The following is a 24,400-nucleotide window of genomic DNA, read 5'->3' as shown; positions in this document are numbered from 1 at the left end:
TCGCGACAAAAAACAAATCGTTGCTTCAACAGTGCTCTAAGCGGAAATGCATCTTTAAGCAAGTACATGTATACGAATTTACGAAATCAGTTCGATCCAGCATAGCCATATTGGCTGAAGGAACGTTTAAAAAACCCATCAACAACCAATTCCAAAAACAGTTTAAAATCGTTCCGATTCTCTGATACAGACAGACACATACCAACATTTCTTGATGAGGACTGTTCCTTTAAAGGTAGGAGCAAAACCTCAGACTGGCAGCAAACGGCTTATTTTGTTGCCACACATTGGCTTACTATAAAACAGGGATGAGATGAAAGAAGAGAGAGGTTCCAGAATGGTTCCTGGATAAGAAGAGAACAAGCTGGCGCGCAGAAGTAGACTAGTAACTGTTATTGGTGTGATTGCAATGGTGTTTCGCTTTGTTTTGACCCAGATTGTAATTCAGTGTTAGCCATTTTGCATTTTAAGCAGGCTTTTCTTGATTTACACCGTCAAATAGCACGCTTGTAATTCTTTTCAGATGACGAATGCATTTGTATTTCGTCTCAAAATCATTGTATAATCATTGCTCGCTTCACAAATATAACGTTTAACGCGCTTGTATGTGTTATCTAAAGCGCATAATATGTGGGATGATCTTTGTATTCCTTTCTGAGAAAGGAAATTGTGCTGAATTAGTTGTGGTTTTTTTAGACGTGCTCTGTGTAACTGATACCAATGCTATATTATTATATAGGCTAATAGCACGTGATATATAAGCCTCAACCCGAGTCACTGTCAAATGACGAGAAGACTGAACAAAACGCCAGAAAACCTACTACTAGTATCCGTCGCTGACTTATCCGAAAGTGAATTGTAAACAAACCCATATATCTTGTTCTATGGTGTTTCCACTTTTTCCTGACTACTATTTGCGGCTCCATTCATAGCGTTTAAATTCATACGTAGTGGATGGGGTGGTTGGCGTCTTTCAAATCGCAGAAAACATTGCAGCCAATTTGCCAGAGCTTTTGATCTTTTTCTGACGGTTGGGGAGAGTATACGTGACATGGCGTAGCCTTTAACCTTTGTGTTAAAACTTGAATGACCATTTCGAAGACAATACATTTAGGCAAAATTCCCGGGTGTTTGTTCACCTTAAAAGAGTTATTCTCATGACATTTTTCGCTTTACAATTTCTTGGTAAAGCCAGAACATTTCTATGATCTTCTATAGTTCACATCTTCTCTTCAAATACGTACAGTCTGCACTCACCTACTCCGTAACCTCAACATTCTCACACAGGTGTTTTCCTCATCCCTTCCATCCTCACAAGGTATCACTCATTCTTACACACGATCCTAGGCGTGCTCTTCGTGAGATCAGGAACACCCTTGGCAATCGCCGACATGCCTTATCTTTTAACACTCGTGTCGGAGCCTCATGTCAGAGAAAACGGAGAAAACGGGTTTGGTTTCTAAACTTTTGTTTCAGGCGTCTGTTGAACTCTCTCTTGTTTCTCTCTTGTACTTCTCCTGCTATGACGTACGTTTGTTGCATGTGGTTCTAGCAAATAAATGATTAAGTAAATATATGAATAAATAATTAATAACTACGTAATAAAACACGAACTTCTCAGAATCACAGCACTTGAGGTTTTCTTGACCTCTGACATGTTTTGTAAAATAACTGCATTTTGAACGTACCGGAAAGGTGGAATCTGCGAAGAAACCCATTTCACCGGTTATCATGTCCGCGAATCATCCGTAAAATAAAATCTTCGAAGAACCCCGTTCCCATAGTTATGAGCCGGATTTTGTTTTTAAAGCTTCCGTGATATAACTGCGTTTGTATAGGCCTCGCTAAAAGTGTAGAAGCTGCAAAGAAAGAGGTTTCAGTGGTTATCAAAATTATTGCGTTTCAAACTTATTGGAAACCTTGAAGTAGAAATAATCTTCTCACGAATGTCTCCATAAAAACTGTCAGGGTCGGATTCACTGTAGTCCTCTCGTGATTTACTGACCTAGAGATCGTGACCTACTTGGCGCAAATGTCAGTCGCTTTGACAGTAAGCCGAAACACGATTTGCACGTGCATGAAGTTATTGTGGCAACGGAGGTGCAATCGCAGAACCATTAAATCATGACAGTGCAAGATTACTGTGGCAAATAAACACAGGATCGGGTGTTCACGAGAACATGAGGTTAGTCTTCACACCGGTGACACTGTGACGGTTCCCCTACGCTTTGTGTTCGGTGCCCTGACCCTTTGTGTTCGGTTCCCACTCGGTTCCCACACGCCAAAATTCGCGGACAAAACATCCATTTATGGTAGTATTACGCAATGTTGCTCTCTGAGAATGGTCTTGTTAGATCTGTGAGTGTTTACACTACATGCCTAGGTGCTGTTGGATTGAAGGTTTTTGATATTTTAGCCGTTATTAGGTAGAATGCCTTCCACTTTACTGCAAAACTGCATAATTCGTAGCATCGGCAAGAAATATCCTACCAAAAAATGCCTGCTTGGAACTGTCGTTGGTCCAGCAAAAAGTTCAACATGTCTGTAGCAGACAGCCCAAGTTTCAAGATTGTAGGGCCATCCAAACAGCCGTAATAATAAAAACAACAAAAATAGTCAGTGAAATTGGCTGTGTTCGGTCCCCACACACTTTTGTGACGTAGGCGTGACGGTTCCCATAATTCATTGTGTCGGTCCCCACTTTCTGTGTCGGACCCCACTTTCGACCTAATTTCTCTGTGACGGACCCCACAACCAGCCTATTTTGTGTCGGTCCCCACACCTTCTTGGATTTATGACTTGCCGGTTACTTGTATCATTGTATTCATTGAATCTAATTGTCTCGGAGTTATTTTTCAGCAAAAACCGGCAAGGCAGCACCTTTTGTGATACCAAGTAAGTCAGATGACATCAGTATGTGTGTGTGTGTGTGTGTGTGTGTGTGTGTGTGTGTGTGTGTGTGTGTGTGTGTGTGTGTGTGTGTGTGTATGTGAGAGAGAGAGAGAGAGAGAGAGAGAGTGAGAGAGAGAGAGAGAGAGAGAGAGAGAGAGAGAGAGATTGACACCTTTCCAGATCACTCCGGTTATGCGACACTACCGCGAGCGTCACTACCGCGTGTCACACTACGGCGAGTACGACACTACCGCGTGTAACACTACCGCGTGTCACACTACCGCGAGTACGACACTACCGCGAGTATAACACTGCCGCGTGTCACACTACCGCGCGTACCACAACCGCGAGTACCATAACCGTAGAGAGAACGCATGCAAACTTACTTCTTGTGAGTTTGTGTTCTAACGGCTTTGATTGGAAGCAACCCATTCTATATGTATTCTGATAGTGTGTTCTGATCGTTTTGAGTTCTTGGTTAGCATGACAAACATTGAATTAGTGTTCAGAGAACAGACCAGGCCTTTTTGTTTTATATTTCAAGGAAACATTTCAACCTTTGCCTTCAGCCATGGAAGTCATAAAATGACACGCGGTAATGTTATACTCGCGGTAGTGTGACACGCGGTAGTGTTATACTCGCGGTAGTGTCGTACTCGCGGTAGTGTCGTACTCGCGGTAAGTTCTGTTTCCGTACCCGCGACAGCGGCAGCGACAAAAGAAAACGCGCGCAAACGCGTGACGTGTTTCCGTACTTGCGTTTTAAACATGCGGTAAAATCTGTAAACTCCCGCGTTGCCGCGCGACAACGCGAAAAAATCGCTCCAGGACCCTTTCAAAAAAATCGCGTCGCTTGCCGCTTGTCGCGCCGCTAACGCGTCGCGCGTGTGGAAACACTCCTGGTCATTTTCTATGTGCTTGATTTTCGTCGCACCGCTGGAAAAACGCTATCGCGGGTACGGAAACACAACTTTAGTGTGAGACGCGGTAGTGGTACTCGCGGTAGTGACGCTCGCGGTAGTGACCAGCACCCGATCACTCCACATAAACGCTGGTTCTGGTTGCATTGTGCCGCTGACATACAGCTAATAGGATTTTTACACCCCCGGTATAGGGGTGTGTATAGGTTTCACTCGATGTGTTTGTGTTCGCAAGTAGATCTCAAGAATGAACGGACCGATCGTCACCAAACTTGGTGAACAGGTTCTATACATTCCTGAGACGGTCCTTACAAAAATTGGGACCAGTCAAACACACGGTTAGGGAGTTATTGGTGGATTAAAATTATACAAGGCCTGGTATAGACGGACACCCCCGTTGGTCAAAGGGAAATAACCATTCTCACTGCCACCAACTGAGAAGGTTATTTCCCTTTGACGGGGGTGTAGTTCCTATCGGAGGAATTTCTTGTTTTAATCCTTTTGTGGTATTGCTGATGATGCTGAACATGTATTTTACTAGTTTACCAATATGTATCTTTGACCCTGATAGCCTACGAAAACGGAGCAATCATGGCCCAACATTGGCCCAATGCTGAATTTATTGGCGCGGTGTTGAGCCTTAGTCGGGCCGTTGTCGTAGGCTGTCAGGGTTTATGTAGCCTTGTTCCATTGTATTCTGACTGTCATAAAGTAATTAATTTTAAGAGAAAGCAGTCATGAACACAAGGAGCTGGGAAAAGTTGCCTCTTACAACAAGCGTGGATAAAGACACATACTTGACACAGGCAAGTACTCTTTTTTTTTTTCAATCACCACTAGAAGTCCCTGGGCAGCATTTTGCTCTGAAAACTGAATCTCACATACGACAGGTGGATCTTTTATTTTAAAAATGTGCCAAATTGCATATCTCCAAGGCCTTAAGACTAAGAGTAGATATTGGGAAGGCCAGTTCAAGAAGGTGTGGGTGGATCAACACATAATTTGCTGGTATGCTGGGAACCGTCCCAGAGATAAATAATGTTATATATTATTTGTGGCATAAACTAATAAAGTTAGTCTCTCTCTCTCTCTCTCTCTCTCTCTCTCTCTCTCTCTCTCTCTCTCTCTCTCTCTCTCTCTCTCTCTCACACACACACATACACACACATACTGATGTCATCTGACTTACTTGGTATCACAAAAGGTGCTGCCTTGCCGGTTTTTGCTGAAAAATAACTCCGAGACAATTAGATTCAATGAATACAATGATACAAGTAACCGGCAAGTCATAAATCCAAGAAGGTGTGGGGACCGACACAAAATAGGCTGGTTGTGGGGTCCGTCACAGAGAAATTAGGTCGAAAGTGGGGTCCGACACAGAAAGTGGGGACCGACACAATGAATTATGGGAACCGTCACGCCTACGTCACAAAAGTGTGTGGGGACCGAACACAGCCAATTTCACTGACTACTTTTGTTGTTTTTATTATTACGGCTGTTTGGATGGCCCTACAATCTTGAAACTTGGGCTGTCTGCTACAGACATGTTGAACTTTTTGCTGGACCAACGACAGTTCCAAGCAGGCATTTTTTGGTAGGATATTTCTTGCCGATGCTACGAATTATGCAGTTTTGCAGTAAAGTGGAAGGCATTCTACCTAATAACGGCTAAAATATCAAAAACCTTCAATCCAACAGCACCTAGGCATGTAGTTTAAACACTCACAGATCTAACAAGACCATTCTCAGAGAGCAACATTGCGTAATACTACCATAAATGGATGTTTTGTCCGCGAATTTTAGCGTGTGGGAACCGAGTGGGAACCGAACACAAAGGGTCAGGGCACCGAACACAAAGCGTAGGGGAACCGTCACAGTGTCACCGGTGTGATCTTGCTCTGTAGAGAATAGCAGGGTGTCGCTTTCTTTGGGGAAAAAATTTGTAATCCTGACTGAATACTGCTAGCGGTGAGTAAAATGTTTTCTTGTTTGGGCAATGTTAACATAGTTCCTTGGTTTGTATGTTTTGGTTAGAAATAGAGTGTACAGAAGCGAGAGGAGGGGGGGGGGTGGACATAGAGAGAGAAAGAAGCCTAGGCCATATCACAGAGAAGAGAGAAAGAGAGCTAGAGAAGACAGAGACAGATAGTGTGATAGAAGCTGAAAGAACATCTGAGCAAATAGACGAACAGATAGACATATTCATCAGCTAGACAGGGGAGGTGACAAACAAACAGACTGACTACACTGGTAGATAGACAGACAGATAGACAGGCAGGTGACCAAGTGGATAAAGAAGGGTGGTAAGGAAAGAGGGTCAGACAGGCAGGCCGATAGATAGGCAGCCAGGCAGACACACAGACAGAGACATACAGGTAAAGCCTCAAAGCCTGCGAACTAATCCTGCAAGCACTGTATTATACTTTTCAGGCTATAAATAACAGTTCATCAACATGCTGCTGTAAGGGCATCTCTGCATTCATCAGGGTGCATGTTTGTTTTGCACAAACTGCTTGACATAGGAGCTTTGTCATAACCAACAGCAACAACACCAGACAGACATCTAATCTCCTCAGACGCTTCAGTCATAAAAGAAACATTGTACGCCCGTAGAGAAGTTGAACACACAGGGGCGTTGGTAGGATTTTGCCGAAATTGCTAGATCAGTTTAAAATCGAAAAACAAGAATTGTCAGTTATTAGAACGAGTAACTATAGACAAAACGAAAAACAACTTTCTGTGCTTTGTTTGTTTCTTTGTTTGTTAGTTTGCTATTTTTTGGGGGGGAACGGTACGAAATTCATGTGTTCAAAGAAGCTAGACCTTGGCGTCAGCTTCCCCTATCTTGAGTAAGTTTGGAAACTCTTCCGAAATGACGGCAACGTTTTCGGCGAATAGAAAGAAGTTCAGACGTTTTGCCGACTGCCGACACTAACCGACGTTTCTGAATTTGGCGAAAACGTTAGGATAGTATCGTGTTTGTTTGTTTTTGTCTTCTTTTTTTTTTGGGGGGGGGGGGGGCGGCTCTCCTCTCGGTAGTAGTCAATAAAGGAGATTCCACGTCAGAGAGTTGTAGAGAGTTCTGTGCGATGCCAGACTCAAGTCAGTTCATTTAGAGCTGTTATTTCTTCTGCGGTCAAAGCAAATTTCCCAAACTTATGTTAAACACATCAAATTTGAGTATTAATTTGAAAATATACGTGAATTTTTTGCCATTAACACACAACAGGCAATGCTGCTTTAAAGCCGGCTGTCTCTATTTTGGCTGTTGGAACCGAGATTTCTAACACCTAGTCCAAAGAAAAGCCTGTCTGTACAGTTTGTGTGTGCTTTTGTTGGAAAGTTCCCAGTTCTTCGGTACAGACGACGAAGCAATAAACGCAAGTGTAAGGATCGTTTTAAACGCGTATGTTGTGACAACTCGAATCTATAGACGGTGTACTTGCATGCCTGTGACGCGCTAGTGCCAGAATTGTGTTGAAAGCTGTTTGTTTTCAGATCGATAAAAATACAAGCTGTGGGTTAAGAGAGAATATCATTCTAAAATAAATTATTGGAGATGTGTCCGTTTGTCCGTCTGTCTTCCCGTCCGTCTGTTTGCTGCCTCTGTTTGTTTGTCTGCCTGCTATCCTGTCTATCCTTTTAATTCAAGTTCATATTAATTCTGAAAACGGTAGACACATACAGACTAGGAGAGGTTTGGCGGAGAGGGGGCGGATAGTATTGAGCACGACGTCCTGGGATGATGTGTAAGTGTTTTTGCAACACTTGAACATCAAGGGAAAACAAACATCTTTGTAATGCCTCAGTGCCATCTGGTCTTGGAGAAGAGTCGACCTGAATCAGATCCATGCAGTTAACTGCGTGTTTCAACACAGCATGATGCTTTAGGTCTGAGTCGTCTGTTCATGATTACTACACCAATTCACAGACAATGCAAGATGCTTTGGTTTCTGCATCCTGTTTATTTACAATAATGTCCAATGTCATTCAGAAAATACAAAGACGTAGAGGCTACATGCCGAGTCTCAGTGATTATTTTTAATAATCACTGAGACGAGGTGTGTAACCTCTTTATTCCTCCTTTCTTCAGTTATTCAAAGAAAAGAGGAGTTTTCGTGCGAAAGTTTGATCGAATCCTATTCACTCAACCAGTCAACATGCGCAGGCGATCGATTAATGCGCGGTTGTAAAGTTCCGTGCAAATCATTCCATTCTGTTAACACTTCTTGTCAGTTTCCCTGTTTTGGACTAAAATCAAGTACACAGATATGTTCTTATTCTGCTGTGGCAGTAAAGGCAGATATTGTGTGTTCTGTTCATGTTTTGGTATCGCTTAGGATAATGTTCTTTCTTCAAAAGGGACTAGCAGACGAACTTTTGTACGGTGTTCCAACGTTAAAAACTGTATGAAGCTAAGCTTTCTGGGGAAAATAGTGTATGAAACCGCTTTATGTTCTTTAAATTGATGAGATGTGTGCATTTGGTTGCGTGTGATCTGTTTATAAAATGAAATAGTGTTGAAAACTGACTGTCGGATTGCAATCTGTTGTCGAATCAACTGAGTGAAAAGAAATTTCAAAGGGGAACTACTCTTGTCGCTTGACAAAGTATGAGAGTTACCTGCCTTTGAGAATTTGCTTGTGTTGAACGTTTGTGCACAGCAGATCTAGATTCAGAAAACAACCGAACTCATGGATTTTATATGGAGATTCATGTGTCCAAGCCTGTAGTTGTTAATTTAAATGCGGTATGTTTGTATTGTCTGCTCCAGAGATGTATACTTCGTACATTAGCGTGTTCGGAACTTTTCAGTCGCAAAAAGCGCTTTGAACTTCGGATAAGGCGCTATATAAATAAAGAGAATAATAAAAGTAGTACCGACACAGAACAGCTTCTCAACCCATTGCGCTATCGAGGATTGAGGCTGTTGCTGGCTCGTTATTTGTTTGGTTGCTGGGTGTTTATCGAAAAATAACTAGCCCTACAAGTTTACAGAGGTAAAGAAGCAGAGGGGGGAATAAATGATAATAATGTGTCTTGTTTGTTAACACTGGTTATATCTGATTGGAGCAGCAATAACTCAGATGCAGTGATGTCTTCGGTATGTTTATTTATAATAATCAATCAATCAATCAATCAATGAAGCTTATATCGCGCATATTCCGTGGGTACAGTTCTAGGCGCTCTGCAGTGATGCCGTGTGAGATGAAATTTTATACGGCCAGTAGATTGCAGCCATGTCGGCGCATATTTACCTTTCACGGCCTTATTCCAAGTCACACGGGTATGGTAGACAATTATTAACTGTGCCTAAGCAATTTTGCCAGGAAAGACCCTTTTGTCAATCGTGGGATCTTTAACGTGCACACCCAATGTAGTATACACGGGGGGTGGTTCGGACACCGAAGAGAGTCTGCACACAAAGTTGACTCTGTGAAATAAATTTCCGCCGAACCTGGGATCGAACTCGCGCTGACAGCGGCCAACTGAATACAAATCCAGCGCGCTACCAACTGAGCTATATCCCCGCCCAATTACAATGTCGTGCTGAAACACAAGGATCAGGATTTGGTATCCTGTTTTAGCACAGGCGTACGGAGTGTGTCTGTTTATTGCGGAAATAGACAGATCATATCAAATGCTACGATTTTGTCTTTCGTTTATTTATAATGTCACGCATAAAACACTACAGTCGTTATCTAACGATCGTTATTCAGGCAAACTGCTCGCCAACAACAGGACTCCCTGGAGAGGGGACTCCGCTCTGGATGACAAGGGAAACAACGGGGAGGACCTCGCTGGGGCCGGCTGGTGTGATGGTGAGTGCTTGAAGCGCAAAATCCTTCTCGTGAAAACTGCTCGGTTCACCATCTCAGATATGGCCAGGATTTCACGTGGAACTAGACCATCCCTCCACCCGGTCACATACCAAAAACAAGTCGCGTAAGGCGAAATTACTACATTTAGTCAAGCTGTGGAACTCACAGAATGAAACTGAACGTAGTCCGCCGCTAGTGCAAAAGGCAGTGAAAGTGACGAGCCTGTTTGGCGCGGCAGCGGTTGCGCTGTGCTTCATAGCACGCTTTACTGTACCTCTCTTCGTTTTAACTTTCTGAGCGTGTTTTTAATCGAAACATATCATATCTATATGTTTTTGGAATCAGGAACCGACAAGGAATAAGATGAAATAGTTTTTGAAACGATTTCGGAAATTTAATTTTAATCATAATTTTTATATTTTTAATTTTTATATGTTTTTGGAATCAGAAAATGATGAAGAATAAGATGAACGTAAATTTGGATCGTTTTATAAAAAATTTTTTTTTTTACAATTTTCAGATTTTTAATGACCAAAGTCATTAATTAATTTTTAAGCCACCAAACTGAAATGCAATACCGAAGTCCGGCCTTCGTCGAAGATTGCTTGGCCAAAATGTCAATCAATTTGATTGAAAAATGAGGGTGTGACAGTGCCGCCTCAACTTTTACAAAAAGCCGGATATGACGTCATCAAAGACATTTATCGAAAAAAAGAAAAAAACGTCTGGGGATATCATTCCCAGGAACTCTCATGTCAAATTTCATAAAGATCGGTCAAGTAGTTTAGTCTGAATCGCTCTACACACACACATAGACAAACAGACACACACACACACACACACACACACACACACACACACACACACACACATACACATACACCACGACCCTCGTCTCGATTCCCCCTCTATGTTAAAACATTTAGTCAAAACTTGACTAAATGTAATGAAACACCCTGTTTGCCCGCCTTGCTGAGTTGGAATGTGTTGGTGAACTAGTTTCTCAAAAAGCCACGCCGAATGGCTTTAAAGAAATAAATTCATGAAACGATTAATGCACAGAGAGCACCCAGGCTGTTCACTCCCGGCATGTGACCAAGTGGAGGGATGGTCCTGTTCGATGCACACAAACAGTCTGGCCAGAATGAGACGGAAAGCCGAACTGTTTTCACAAGAAGGATGTGCGGTGGTCCCAATATGAAGTACACTGCCAATTAAGATATCTTTCTTTTCTTTTCTTTATTTGGTGTTTAACGTCGTTTTCAACCACGAAGGTTATATCGCGACGGGGAAAGGGGGGGGGGGAGAGATGGGATAGAGCCACTTGTTAATTGTTTCTTGTTCACAAAAGCACTAATCAAAAAATTGCTCCAGGGGCTTGCAACGTAGTACAATATATTACCTTACTGGGAGAATGCAAGTTTCCAGTACAAAGGACTTAACATTTCTTACATACTGCTTGACTAAAATCTTTACAAACATTGACTATATTCTATACAAGAAACACTTAACAAGGGTAAAAGGAGAAACAGAATCCGTTAGTCGCCTCTTACGACATGCTGGGGAGCATCGGGTAAATTCTTCCCCCTAACCCGCGGGTTTATACATAAGGTACAAATATATGGGCATATTCATGATGAATATCTTTGCTGTGGGTAAAGGAGATAGAAAAGAAACGCTCAAAGAATCTTCATAAAGCGTCAATGAAAAAAGTGTTGATATAAACGCCAGTCTCTTGCAAATTTACCATAATTATCATTTATACTAGAATCATACTTTTCCCAGAACTTTGTCACATATATCTTCTCTCTTTGGCGTCCATGTTGAGGTCTGTTTCTTCTCCATCGTCATCTACGCCGTCGTCGAAATGTCCCCTTATGTCAGTCATCATTGTTCCTTGTTCAAGTTCAAATCGTTTTTCCTAAGTACCAATCGTTTTTCCTCAGTTCCAATCGTTTTTCCTCAGTTCCAATCGTTTTTCCTCAGTTCCAATCGTTTTTCCTCAGTTCCAATCGTTTTTCCTCAGTTCCAATCGTTTTTCCTCAGTTCCAATCGTTTTTCCTCAGTTCCAATCGTTTTTCACTTTGTCTTTGTGCTTCCCCTATCCCATGCACCCTTATCATCTTAGTCTTCATCCTTGGCCTGGGTCAAGTTGTTTGTTGTTTTTCTTCTTCTTTTTTCTTTGCAATCCTGATAGTTGACCGCACTTCCATAGTCTCTTCTTCTGTCACCATTTTCTCAGCCGTACCCACCCCCAAGATAACTCACTCAGCTTGTGACGTTCACAGAGGGAGTCGTGAAGAATTCTACAAAGAACCTTAGTCAGCAGAGACGATGTAAAACACTGTAGCAGATCCAGAACCTTCATTCCCAGACTGGTGAACCTTTGTACCCCAGATGGTACTGCACCCCTCATTGACTTCTGAAAAAGATACCAAACACCTTGACTCCCGCTTGTAGCCATGGTCTACCACAGTAACGTCACGCGTCATCACCATCGGCGGCCCACCACCACCCGCTGGGAAATCGGCAGACGGAGTGATGAGAATTGCAGAGGTCGTTGAAGTACTATCATTTCTGTGGTAAAGGTTTCCTTGTGGACTGATGGTTTTGGTCGAGAAAACATTTTCTTGCCCTTTCCTTTCTGACATATTCATTGGACTTTGGTTGTTGCCCTCACCCCGACCCTTCTGCTTTCTTCTTCATCTTTTTCTTGTTATTATTCTCATTGCATTGGTTTACCTCCCTTTCCTTCTTTCGGGCCATCCATCTCCTCAATTCTCCTGCTCCTCTTTCTTCTCAACGAAATCTTCGTTCTCTTCCTCCTATTCCCCTATATCCTTATCCCCCATTTCTTTCCATTCCCTTCACATATGTTCACTCTTTTCCTCCTTGGCCTTCTTTTTGTTTCTCTCCTAACCGTCCCCTGTTCCCCGCCCTTCCGCTCAATTTGGTTTCCCTTTTTCCTACTTATCATCTTTTTATTCTGGATATATCTAGTACGTTTCCCCTCCTCCTCTTCTCCTCAGTCTCCTCCTCATCCTCACTCTCTTCCTTATTCGCCTCTTATTTTTCTTCTACCATTTACAGTACGCTTCTCTCTCCGCGAGGACCAAAAAACCTTTGACTGTTCTCCGTAGTGATGCAATCAGCTATCAGTGTAGTGGTATCAGGCGAACACCGTGTAAACTGTTTCAAGAGCGAAATGCCGTGCTTAAAACCTTTGACTGTTAATGTTTACCATTTTGTAATCGACAGTTACAGTTGCACGTGCAGGCAATAAAACGACAAGTGTTTTTCTTCTCCACAAAAAGTCACAGAAAAGGTTTAACGGAGGAATCCCGTCGTGACAGAACGTGATGAACGACTTGCCGCTAGGACACAAAATGCAGAGAAGACCTGCAGCTGGGATCTGTCTCGTGAAACAAAACGCTGAACTTGATAATTTATACCGGTTCCAACCCAGCTTTCATTGCAGCATAAAGGCAAGGTTTCGAAGAACAGTGTTTGGTAAAAATGTAAGCACATTTAAAGCAAGAAATAGAACAATTCTCTTTTTTTTCTCTCTTTTCTTTTGCTTCAAAACATGAAGTACTTTAAGACAAGTGCTGTCTGTCTCGGCATTTTTATTTTATTTTGACATTGGTACCCAAGATCATCGTCCTGAATATTGTTTATTAGGATATTGAACGTCTATACCTCACCCAAATTCACAAACATAAAAGTGTGGAACTGATAGAGTTTTTGATGACTGCATGGACTACACTATATTTTGCACCCGCAAGAAAACAATGTTTTGCACTAGCAATTCTAAGTTCCAAGAGAAACACTGTAAATTATGCAAAAAAGAGAAACACTGTATTTTTCCGCACTAGAGGAATAACTCAGGACTCTTGCCACCCCAAGTGCATCCCGGTCACGGAAAATAGGCTTCGGCTCGGCTCAAACTGTAGGGTTAAAGGTATGTGTTTTTTGATAACAAAAGCAGGCTACCTCACAATTGTTTCAGACACTATGCTGGTTACAATGAAGCTTTTTGTTGCCATTCGAGTCTAAGCCCATTATCATCCTGCTCAGACCCGTTTGTTTGCTCTTGCTGTTTGTACGCCCACGAATTCCAGACAACGCAAGCAATGAATTACACCATTATTCAAGAGGCACATATCCTTCAACAATCCTAACCCGATCGTCGATACAAGAGTCCGCTTAAGAACGAAAAGGTGACAAAATTGTGTCAAGAACTAGTTTGTACGCGTATGGAGATCAGAACTCAGCGCAAACAAGAACTGTCACGCGCAAAACAAGGCGAATGAACAGAAACCGGAAGCAGTCTTCACAAAAGAACTCAGCGCGAAACAAGAACTGTCATGCACCAGAAAGGTGGGGCGAAAACTGCACTTTATTAATCAGCGAAGGTTGTGATAAGGATTTTCTCTCTGTGGGTGGTGCTTCGCAAAACAAAACAAAAACCCCACCGCAGTCACAAATTGTGATGGAGGGAGAGACAGAGGGAGATGAATATCTCTGCTGCTTTTTCATCTTCTTCGTTTAAAGTTACTTGTCTTTTCATGCACACGATTATTGTAAACCGCCACACCAGATCAACAAAGGTGTTTTATTTGGAATAAAACCATCATTCCGACTACTTTAAAAAAAAAAAAATCAATGGCTGCTCTGCTTTCTGTATACAAGAACAAGCTTTTGTTGTTGTGTTGGTATGTGTCTGCATATATAAGAATGTTTTTCATCGCATGGCCAGATGTTTGTCGGTGTTCATTAGTCGTGCATAAGAAAGGCATCTTTTAATTAACCCCAGTCCTTCTTATCGGCACCGGCTGAATCACGCTCTTGCCATTCATTTTCATTGACCTGTATCTCATCGCGCACGTTCTAACCGGTGTATCCTCTGTCGGTTCTGTTATCCTTTTGGCAGAGTGAGGAATACTGATAGACAATACCTGAACTTATTTCATAACTGATTCCTGTATCAGTCTGGAAAATGCATTCTGAACAAAAACAAACTACGCACAAGAAATAGACAGCCATTCCATTAGTAGAAGGATGTTTTGGGGCCAGGCAAATAAAATGTCTGTTTCCGATGACAAGGCTAAAAACGTTACGGTAGGTAGCTAGGTCGATGTATTTATTATTTTTTATTTATTATTGCAGTTTATTTTTACATGATCTTTTTGGCAGGATTTATTTTCTTCGGCAATTTGCTGAAATGGCCACACAAGTTTCGACAATTTCTGAAAGTGTAAGGCAGTCCTTGGCTTCCCCTTTTTACCACATTGATTTAATGAATGTGCATCGGGACGATTTAGCGACTTCCCACGCAAAACGACATCCCTGAGAATATATAATGTAACCTCCATCTTCCTCCTTATCTGAACCGGCTGAATCACGCTGTTTCCATTCGTTTTCATTGACCCACATCTCACCACGCACGTTCCATCCGTTGTTTCCCTGTCGGATTTATTACCATCTTGGCTGCGAGAGGGGATACTGATAGACAATAGTCCATTCATACATAAGCCCGTCTCGCTGGAAACATGTTTGCTGGGACAACGTCCAACCTGAACTACTTTTGGCCATTGCTTATTTTTGTGACCAAGAAACCAGGACCAGAAGGGATACAGCAATGGTCAATCAGGGGGAAAATCATGAAGATGTATCATTATTATCACTTGGAATCCTTTGGGACAAAAACCATTTATGAAAACAGATGATATCATAAGAAATCTAGATTAAAAAAAAGTTCTCCCTTCTGCATTAATCGCCTCTGACCGCCCAAAAGAAATTTAACTCAAAGTTGTACGACATATAGACTAGCTATACTTGCCAAAACAAATGACCACAAGACCAAGGCCAAACTATGTCCAGCTGGACAGTGGACAAAAGATGTACATGTTGTCCGCAGACACGGAGGTGGCAAATAAATCATTCCGTCCTTTGTTCTTTGTGGTCACGAGGTCTGGCAAGACACTCAGTGACACACACTACACAGACGTGTAAATTACATGGTCACGTAGGGGCCACGACCTTTACCTTGACCGGTCGCGAGCGTTGATGACGTCTGCTGGGCAGCGCTGTTTCTCTACTTTAGTTGACGCTCATAGAAATGGTTCTCGCAGATTTTTTAAAGTTTTGTTCTGCTTTTGATTTAATTAAGATGTATTATTCCTTCTGCTTTTGTGTTTGCATGAATTGTGTTGGTTGGTAGGTTTTCGGACTGGTTTGGGTTGTTGGTTTGTCTCTGTGCTTGTCTGCTTGCTTGTTTGCTTCTTGCGAGCATTTATTTCAAAGGAAAGAGAAATGTCAGTACAGGCAGCCCTGACAAAATGCAGCCTAGCGTTTCATTTGTCTCAGTCGGTCATTAAGTACAAATATGCAAGTCAAGCAAGGCGTATGCATTCAATACAGAAGATGATCGATGACCCTGAGACACACACTTCGCCCAAACCTTACGGCCTTCCCACCACTACCTCCGGCACCTCGTAACCCCGCTGTTGCCCGTGTGAAGCATCCTCGCCTGTGTCCTCTTTGTTCACCCTGTTCCACTTGGTTTTGTATTACATGTACTGTATGTTATGTTATATTACTGTTTTGCCTGTACTTATGTATCTTGTATGTGTCAATAGGCTCTGTGCTTTAATGACAATAAATTCTGATTCTGATTCCACTGACCACCCCCATCGCGAGCAAAATTTGCTGGCCGTTTCTGTACATTTAGCGTGACAAATGACCCCGCCGTGTCTTACAAGCAGCCCTGGTGGCCCTGGTGGCCACACAATCAAGAACAGATGTCTGATGAGCTGGGGAAACACAGGGGAACACGATAACTGGGGTGGCGGAAAGATAGAAAAGAAGAGAGAAGAGATCTGGCGAGGTGGGAAGACAAGTTTACTGATAAGAAATCACCCGTAGGACCATAGCACCTATCTGGGTTGTTGGCATAACGGGACAAAAACCATGAAATCTGGACTGACTTTTTAACCATTGGCTTTATGTTAAAACATAAACTGGACGTTCGACCTGAAGGTCTTCTTCGGCAATTGATATAGAAGAATTTAAGAAAGAGAACATAAGAATTTAAGAACAGAAGCAGCTAGACGAAAAACTAGGGTAGTAAATCGACGTCGGAAGTATAACGTGAGTTCTATGAAGGGGATCTTGAAATTAGTACTCAAATGTGCGCTCTCCGTCGGAGTCGAAGATGAACATGTAGGAGGTGGGAAGCTGGCGAGGTTGGAAGGCGAGACAACAATGAACTCCGAAGATCAATGCAACAACCGAGATGCATTGCCTAGTGGAAGCTTTTTTTTAAGGAAGACTTAAAAGTGAGTATACAATACTGCGGTCTTCTCGGGAGTGGAATGGGGGTCTCAAGGGGAATAGATAGATGAGGTGCGAGCCTCAGGTAGCGACTAGTAGCCGGTGCCTTTGATACCCCCTGACCACAGCAATCGCCGTTGGCCATCAATTCTTGACCCTCGCAGGCTACCTGGGATTCTCGTTTGCACTCGGAGATGAATACTCAGAAGTGTCTTTACCTTGGTGAGTGTCGTGTTAAGTTGGTGTGCGGCTAGAAGCTTGGGTTCTTAATGGTTATCATTTGTAACGAGGAATGAATGATTGTGTAAACTCTCCTGCACCAGTGTGGTTCAAACTTCAGGTGTCATGTAAGCAGGTGTTCTGAATAAATAGATGAAATACTTATACACTTTCTGCACCTTGGACAGTTTGGTGTTACTAACTTTGCTAGTAGTAGTTTGTCTAGATGAGCTGGGTTATGTGCATTTGAGTCTCTCCTTTTGTTTGTAAAAATAAACTTGTACACACTCCTTCGCGATCATGGTTACAAAGTAGTCAGTAATCAAGTAGTGGTGCGTTTCTTTGTATTGTTGGACATCTTTGCATCATCATGGTTATAATTGCAAGCCGCCTCGGGGTTCGAGTCCGTAGGCGCTTTGCACACAAAGAGGAACTCTTTGACACACTTTCTGAACGTTGGTAAATCTCAAGTTAGCAGGCGTTGTGCCAGTAATGAGAGGGTACTTGCTGGTGTTACGTATTATATGTTGCATGTTTGAACATGCAACACCAATGCATTGTCATTAAATAGTGTCATGTGAGCACCAAGCATTAACATACATGTCTTAGTTGTGGGGGAAAAATCCACACACTATACACAGCAAGTGCAGTGCACCGTGATTAAGTCTACTGTTAGCATACTTGACCCATACTGGAAAGTAGACGGACGCAATAGCCAAGTGGACAAAAAGTCGTCCTCCCTTGTAGAAGGTTGTCTGTCTGTCTGTTTGTCTGTCTGTCTCTCTGTCTGTCTCTCTGTCTCTGTCTCTGTCTCTGTCTCTCTCTCTCTCTCTCTCTCTCTCTCTGTTTCTCTCTGTTTCTCTCTTTCTCTCAAGCAGGTGGGGTAGTTGGGAGGAAGCAGGACACTTTTGCATCAACGCAGGAACGACGACTGACTGACAGGCTACAGAAGATTTTGACCGATGACACGCACCCACTCAGACCTGAACTTGACAGCAGACGGATAGACAGAAGCTTAAGATTTAGACAGCCATACACAAGAACCACACGCTACAGAAACTCATTCATTCCATCTGCAATTCACATCTTCAACTCTCAGGTGGGGCGCTAGGTGCTGGTGCTGTCGCTCTGACAACGGCATAATCTTTACATCCTTTTATCAGTTGTTTTTCTCTGTTGTTAGTTATATTGACTTATAGGATACAAATGTGAGAAGATAATGTGGTTAAAGTGTGATAAGGTGATAATGTGATATCATTTTTAAACAGGCAATGCATTGCTTCTATTTGTAGGCTTATTTTAGTAAGTGTGTGGGTACAATGTTTGCGTGTAACGATATGATGTGAATATGCGATGTGAATGTTACTACATGCATGGTTGATTGATTGATTAATTGATTGATTTTACAGACACACAGTCAAGCTTGTAATTTCTCTTTTAGAGATGAATAAAGATTATTGGATTGTATTGTATTGTAATTCACCACCCCACCCCACTCCATCCAAGCCCGACAGACGCATGTATCCATCTTTCTCTGAATGCCATTTTTCTGCGGCACCCTTCCAGGCGGTCTGACAAGAGGACTAGTACCATACTTATCTTCCATCACAACCAAATACCACACAACTGCAGACAATCTTCAATCACAACCAAATACCACACAACTGCAGAAAATCTTCAATCACAACCAAATACCACACAACTGCAGACAATGCGCGTTTCGGGGTTCGGCGGCTTTGTCAGAAGCGTAACGATCCGCATCACAGATAGCTTTGGAAAGGCGTAATAGTATTGCATGCATTGACCTGTAGATGCTGCATTTCGTATACGTATAGCCACAAAAGAGTCGCTGCATGGTGTATTGCGATGAAGATGAACTTGCGACAGTCGTACTAAACACGTCAATTTCGGGACGAGAGAGTTTTGTGTGTGTAAATGTGGGAACCAAAACCTTCATGAGAGCTTCTGAGTGTTGTGAAGTCCTCGTGTTGAGTCCGGCGGCTGTGCAAGGAGGGCTCAGAAACTCAGATTGAGTAGAGCTTTACTGGGAACAGACCTAGCCCAGTGACCTAGAAAACCGTGGTGTTTACGTCACGCAGTGTCTGATACCGTCAGAAGCAATAAAAACGTCACGGAGTTTACAATTCGTGACTGATGAATGCAGAGCAGTAGTCTCTTGCTACACATCGCTTCTGGGCAGTTTGTCAAAATAAGTTTACGCTGAAATGTCTTCTGGTTCCGCCCATTACCCCTCAGTCATGACGTTCAAAGGCCTTTCCGTGTAAACAGTTAGGCTCAAAATCTCAAACCTGGACAGACTTATTTTTACACTAGCAGTTAAGCCCGGCTTCGCCCGGGAGTAAGCGGAGCCCTGTAGCAATAGACCCTATCGGTATTCCAAGCTCTCGTGATCTCTCGCAAACTTCAGAGCATAGCAAAGCATGCGGTACAGCGATCTCGTGCGAGCTGCACAAGCCAAAGTTCGAAGTTCTCGCGATGTTCAAAGCATAACAAAGAGCGTGTCTCGCGAGAGCTGCTCAGATACCGAAAAGGTCTATTTAAGACCATTATCATTAGCTTTACCTCCTTTGTTTGGATACAAAAAAAGAGTTATCTCCCTTACCTTCTAGAAATTTCCGGAACTGTCCAGTTAATTTTTCTTTCTTCATTTCTTCCCCTCATAGGAGCAATAGCGAGTCTCTAATATCACTGGCATGATGTGCTTGCTACAGGTGAACAGTAGGCACTGAACTGGTCTTGCACCATATAGGCTGTATTCAATAAATGGGAGGTCCATAATCTGAGAAAGGAAACAATGAATCAAGAAACTAAAACCCAGGTGCACATCTGCGGCACCTAGGGAGTAGACGTGCACACTATCTTGTTCCTGCCTCTTGCGACCACAGACAGACAGACACACACACACACACACACACACACACACACACAGACAGACAGACACTCTCTTTCTCTTCGCCCGGGAGTAAGCGGAGCCCTGTTGCAATTTAAGACGCTCGCTATCCCATTATGATTAGCTTTACCTCCTTTGTTTGGATACAAAAAAAGAGTTATCTCCCTTACCTTCTAGAAATTTCCGGAACTGTCCAGTTAATTTTTCATTCTTCATTTCTTCCCCTCATAGGAGCAATAGCGAGTCTTTAATATCACTGGCATGATGTGCTTGCTACAGGTGAACAGTAGGCACTGAACTGGTCTTGCACCATATAGGCTGTATTCAATAAATGGGAGGTCCATAATCTGAGAAAGGAAACAATGAATCAAGAAACTAAAACCCAGGTGCATATCTGCGGCACCTCGGGAGTGTACGTGCACACTATCTTGTTCCTGCCTCTTGCCATCTCAGAGGTATGGCGACCACAGACAAAAAAGAGTTATCTCCCTTACCTTCTAGAAATTTCCGGAACTGTCCAGTTAATTTTTCATTCTTCATTTCTTCCCCTCATAGGAGCAATTATAGCGAGTCTCTAATATCACTGGCATGATGTGCTTGCTACAGGTGAACAGTTATCTCCCTTACCTCTAGAAATTTCCGGAACTGTCCAGTTAATTTTTCATTCTTCATTTCTTCCCCTCATAGGGGCAATAGCAAGTCTCTAATATCACTGGCATGATGTGCTTGCTACAGGTGAACAGTAGGCACTGAACTGGTCTTGCACCATATAGGCTGTATTCAATAAATGGGAGGTCCATAATCTGAGAAAGGAAACAATGAATCAAAAAACTAAAACCCAGGTGCACATCTGCGGCACCTAGGGAGTGTACGTGCACACTATCTTGTTCCTGCCTCTTGCCATCTCAGAGGTATGGCGACCACAGACAAAAAAGAGTTATCTCCCTTACCCTCTAGAAATTTCCGGAACTGTCCAGTTAATTTTTCATTCTTCCTTTCTTCCCCTCATAGGAGCAATAGCAAGTCTCTAATATCACTGGCATGATGTGCTTGCTACAGGTGAACAGTTATCTCCCTTACCTTCTAGAAATTTCTGGAACTGTCCAGTTAATTTTTCATTCTTCATTTCTTCCCCTCATAGGAGCAATAGCGAGTCTCTAATATCACTGGCATGATGTGCTTGCTACAGGTGAACAGTAGGCACTGAACTGGTCTTGCACCATATAGGCTGTATTCAATAAATGGGAGGTCCATAATCTGAGAAAGGAAACAATGAATCAAGAAACTAAAACCCAGGTGCACATCTGCGGCACCTAGGGAGTGTACGTGCACACTATCTTGTTCCTGCCTCTTGCCATCTCAGAGGTATGGCGACCACAGACAAAAAAGAGTTATCTCCCTTACCTTCTAGAAATTTCCGGAACTGTCCAGTTAATTTTTCATTCTTCATTTCTTCCCCTCATAGGAGCAACAGCGAGTCTCTAATATCACTGGCATGATGTGCTTGCTACAGGTGAACAGTAGGCACTGAACTGGTCTTGCACCATATAGGCTGTATTCAATAAATGGGAGGTCCATAATCTGAGAAAGGAAACAGTGAATCAAGAAACTAAAACCCAGGTGCACATCTGCGGCACCTAGGGAGTGTACATGCACACTATCTTGTTCCTGCCTCTTGCCATCTCAGAGGTATGGCGACCTCTGTAATATCACTGGCATTATGTGCTTGCTACATGTGATCACCAGGCACTGAACTGGCCTTGCACAGCAGGGGGCAGGGTTAGTGTGTGTGTGTGTGTGTGGGGGGGGGGGGGGGCGGGATGATAGCGGGCGGGGGGTCACCCTTGAGAATGACAGGTATACTGGTTTGATGAGTTACCTCCCTTCCGTGGGTGACAAAGCATGACTTACCTCCCTTGTACTATGTAGACTGTATTGATAGATGGGGAGGGTCATTATCCGAGGAAGGAAACAATGTCTGGAGAAACTAAAACCCAGGTGCACATCTGCGGCACCTAGGGAGTGTACGTGCACACTATCTTGTTCCTGCCTCTTGCCATCTCAGAGGTATGGCGACCACAGACACACACACAGACAGACAGACACTCTCTTTTATTTATATGTATAGATGGGTCAGTCCCGGACTGTCACGCCACTTGCTAACTTACCAAAAATATACTGCCTTGATGCCTGTTGTCTCTCTTTGGGGATAAATTAATTTCTTAACAGACATTAGTCGGATTCTGAGACATTAACCCATAAAAAGAAAGAAAAGAATTTAAATTAAAAAAATATAAAAAAATAAATAAATAAATGAAAGAGAGAGCGAGAAAGGAGTGCAGAAGAAAAAAGTGAAAGCTGCATGCTCGAATGAAAATAATAAACTAAAAAATGTTCTGACCATGCGGAGTTTCGAACCCAGCACCTACGCCTTCCCACATGAGCGCCCTAAACGATTCAGCTATCGTGAGCTCGTCGAAATCTAGCCTCTCTTAGAGGATATAAAAAACCCTCCACGCATTCACACCGCCGCGGGACGATGTTTCAAACCCAGACGTGCGCGATGACTTACACGTTCACTTTAAGTTGAAAACGTCTTTGACAACAACTGAAACGAATTAAAAAATATGTTATCTGACTAGTGTACACGCCCATGCTTTGTAAAAGCTTCCATGCTTCGTGTATAAAGGTGTTAGGTCTCACTTATTAGCACATTTCTTCGACATCAAGTGTTAGGTTGAAACGCGCGTCCTCATGCGAAATCTTTAATCAGCCGCTTAACAGGTAATTTTTTTCCTGGCCGGGTGCCAAAAGCGTGTAAAGCTAATATCTTCCGTTTGCCTAACGCTAGAAACGTAATGTTTTGCACATACCCTTGCCCCCACAATTCCAAGCTACTCACCAAATGTGAGCTCAATTGACCCCAGAGTACCAGAGATACAGTCTAAACTCTTCAAGATACATACAAACAACCAGAGCGAATCCTAAATAACGTATTTATGCTTTGCATAAAGGCGGCTATAAAAACATTCACTTTTCAATGAAATTAGACTTGAGTGTATTTGGTGCGTAAATGGTGCTCCAGGATGTAATCTTCACCTGCACAGAGATGCACGAAACCACTCGCATATAATGGTTTTATGGTTGTAATTTTTACCCCGCTAATATATATTTTAACCGGAAGTGACGCGTAAGGCTGACCTGTACGAAGCGACGTTAAACAAATAAAAATGTGAGATATAAAATGGGGGGTGCATTTCGTGCAGAGCTGTGATGAAAAGCGCTTTCAAATGTAGAATGACACTTTCTTTATCTCTCCCAGATTTCCTCCGTTTCAAGCGTAAAACAGCGTTCTTTCAGTTCTTCGTTGTTCTTGCTTTAATGAGTTTGGACCGCAATGAACTGAAGGAAGTGGCTTGGAGTTTCCGACAATTTCATTTGCATAGTCCTGGTTTCGTGCGCGGTGTGTGTGTGTGGGTGTGTGTGTGTGTGTGTGTGTGTGTGTGTGTGTGTGTGTGTGTGTGTGTGTGTGTTAAATTAGTTAGCTTTTCTTTTCTTTTAAGCTTCCCCAAATATATTAAAAGAAGCACATTTCAGGGTGCTCCACAGAAACTGCATCATTCACCGGAAATTCCAATATTCTCCTTTTTTTTACGGAGCGGTTGCTGTCGAGCGTAAAACAAGGTAGGTGTGTCTGTTTGGGTAGCAACGAAGCCGAAATAACATCGTCTTAACACGAACCTCCAGATATCAAATTTCACAGACACAATTAAATAACCGTTTCCTTAGCAGATACCTCCAATTAAAAAATACCAGGTTTGCCTTGGTTGCTGTGCCAATCAAATTTGTTGATGCTTTGGAAAGAGTGCCAATGGAGGTCTTTACTCGCTCGTTTACCCCGGAACAAGGCGGTGAAATGGGTGCCATGAAAATACCCTACTTTAACGCCATCGTCAAAAGCGTGAGAAGTGTCTATTTAAAGATACAATGTACCTCATTTCCCTAGTAGACCATCCTGAACATCACCACTGATCAGTCTTGACGTTTTCATGGGAAATGATTCATCTTCCACTTCCTTGGACAAACACCAAAATCCAACAGCCTCGCTGTTTTCTGAAAAGAGAAGGAATATCTGCTGAACTAATTTTATTAATGAAATCGGTTTTAATTAGCAACAGTAAGTCAGCCCAAAAGATGTCTCCACTCTGCCCTGTGAGCAGCCAGGCTGTAGATTGTTGGCATAATGTTCAATTTAAAAGAACTCTCGTATCCAGTGTAAAAACCAGGCTGGGTGCATTGTG

Source organism: Littorina saxatilis, linkage group LG2 (assembly GCF_037325665.1).
Source record: "Littorina saxatilis isolate snail1 linkage group LG2, US_GU_Lsax_2.0, whole genome shotgun sequence".
In the NCBI taxonomy this organism is placed as follows: Eukaryota; Metazoa; Mollusca; class Gastropoda; order Littorinimorpha; family Littorinidae; genus Littorina; species Littorina saxatilis.
Note: the sequence above shows the minus strand (reverse complement) of the source record.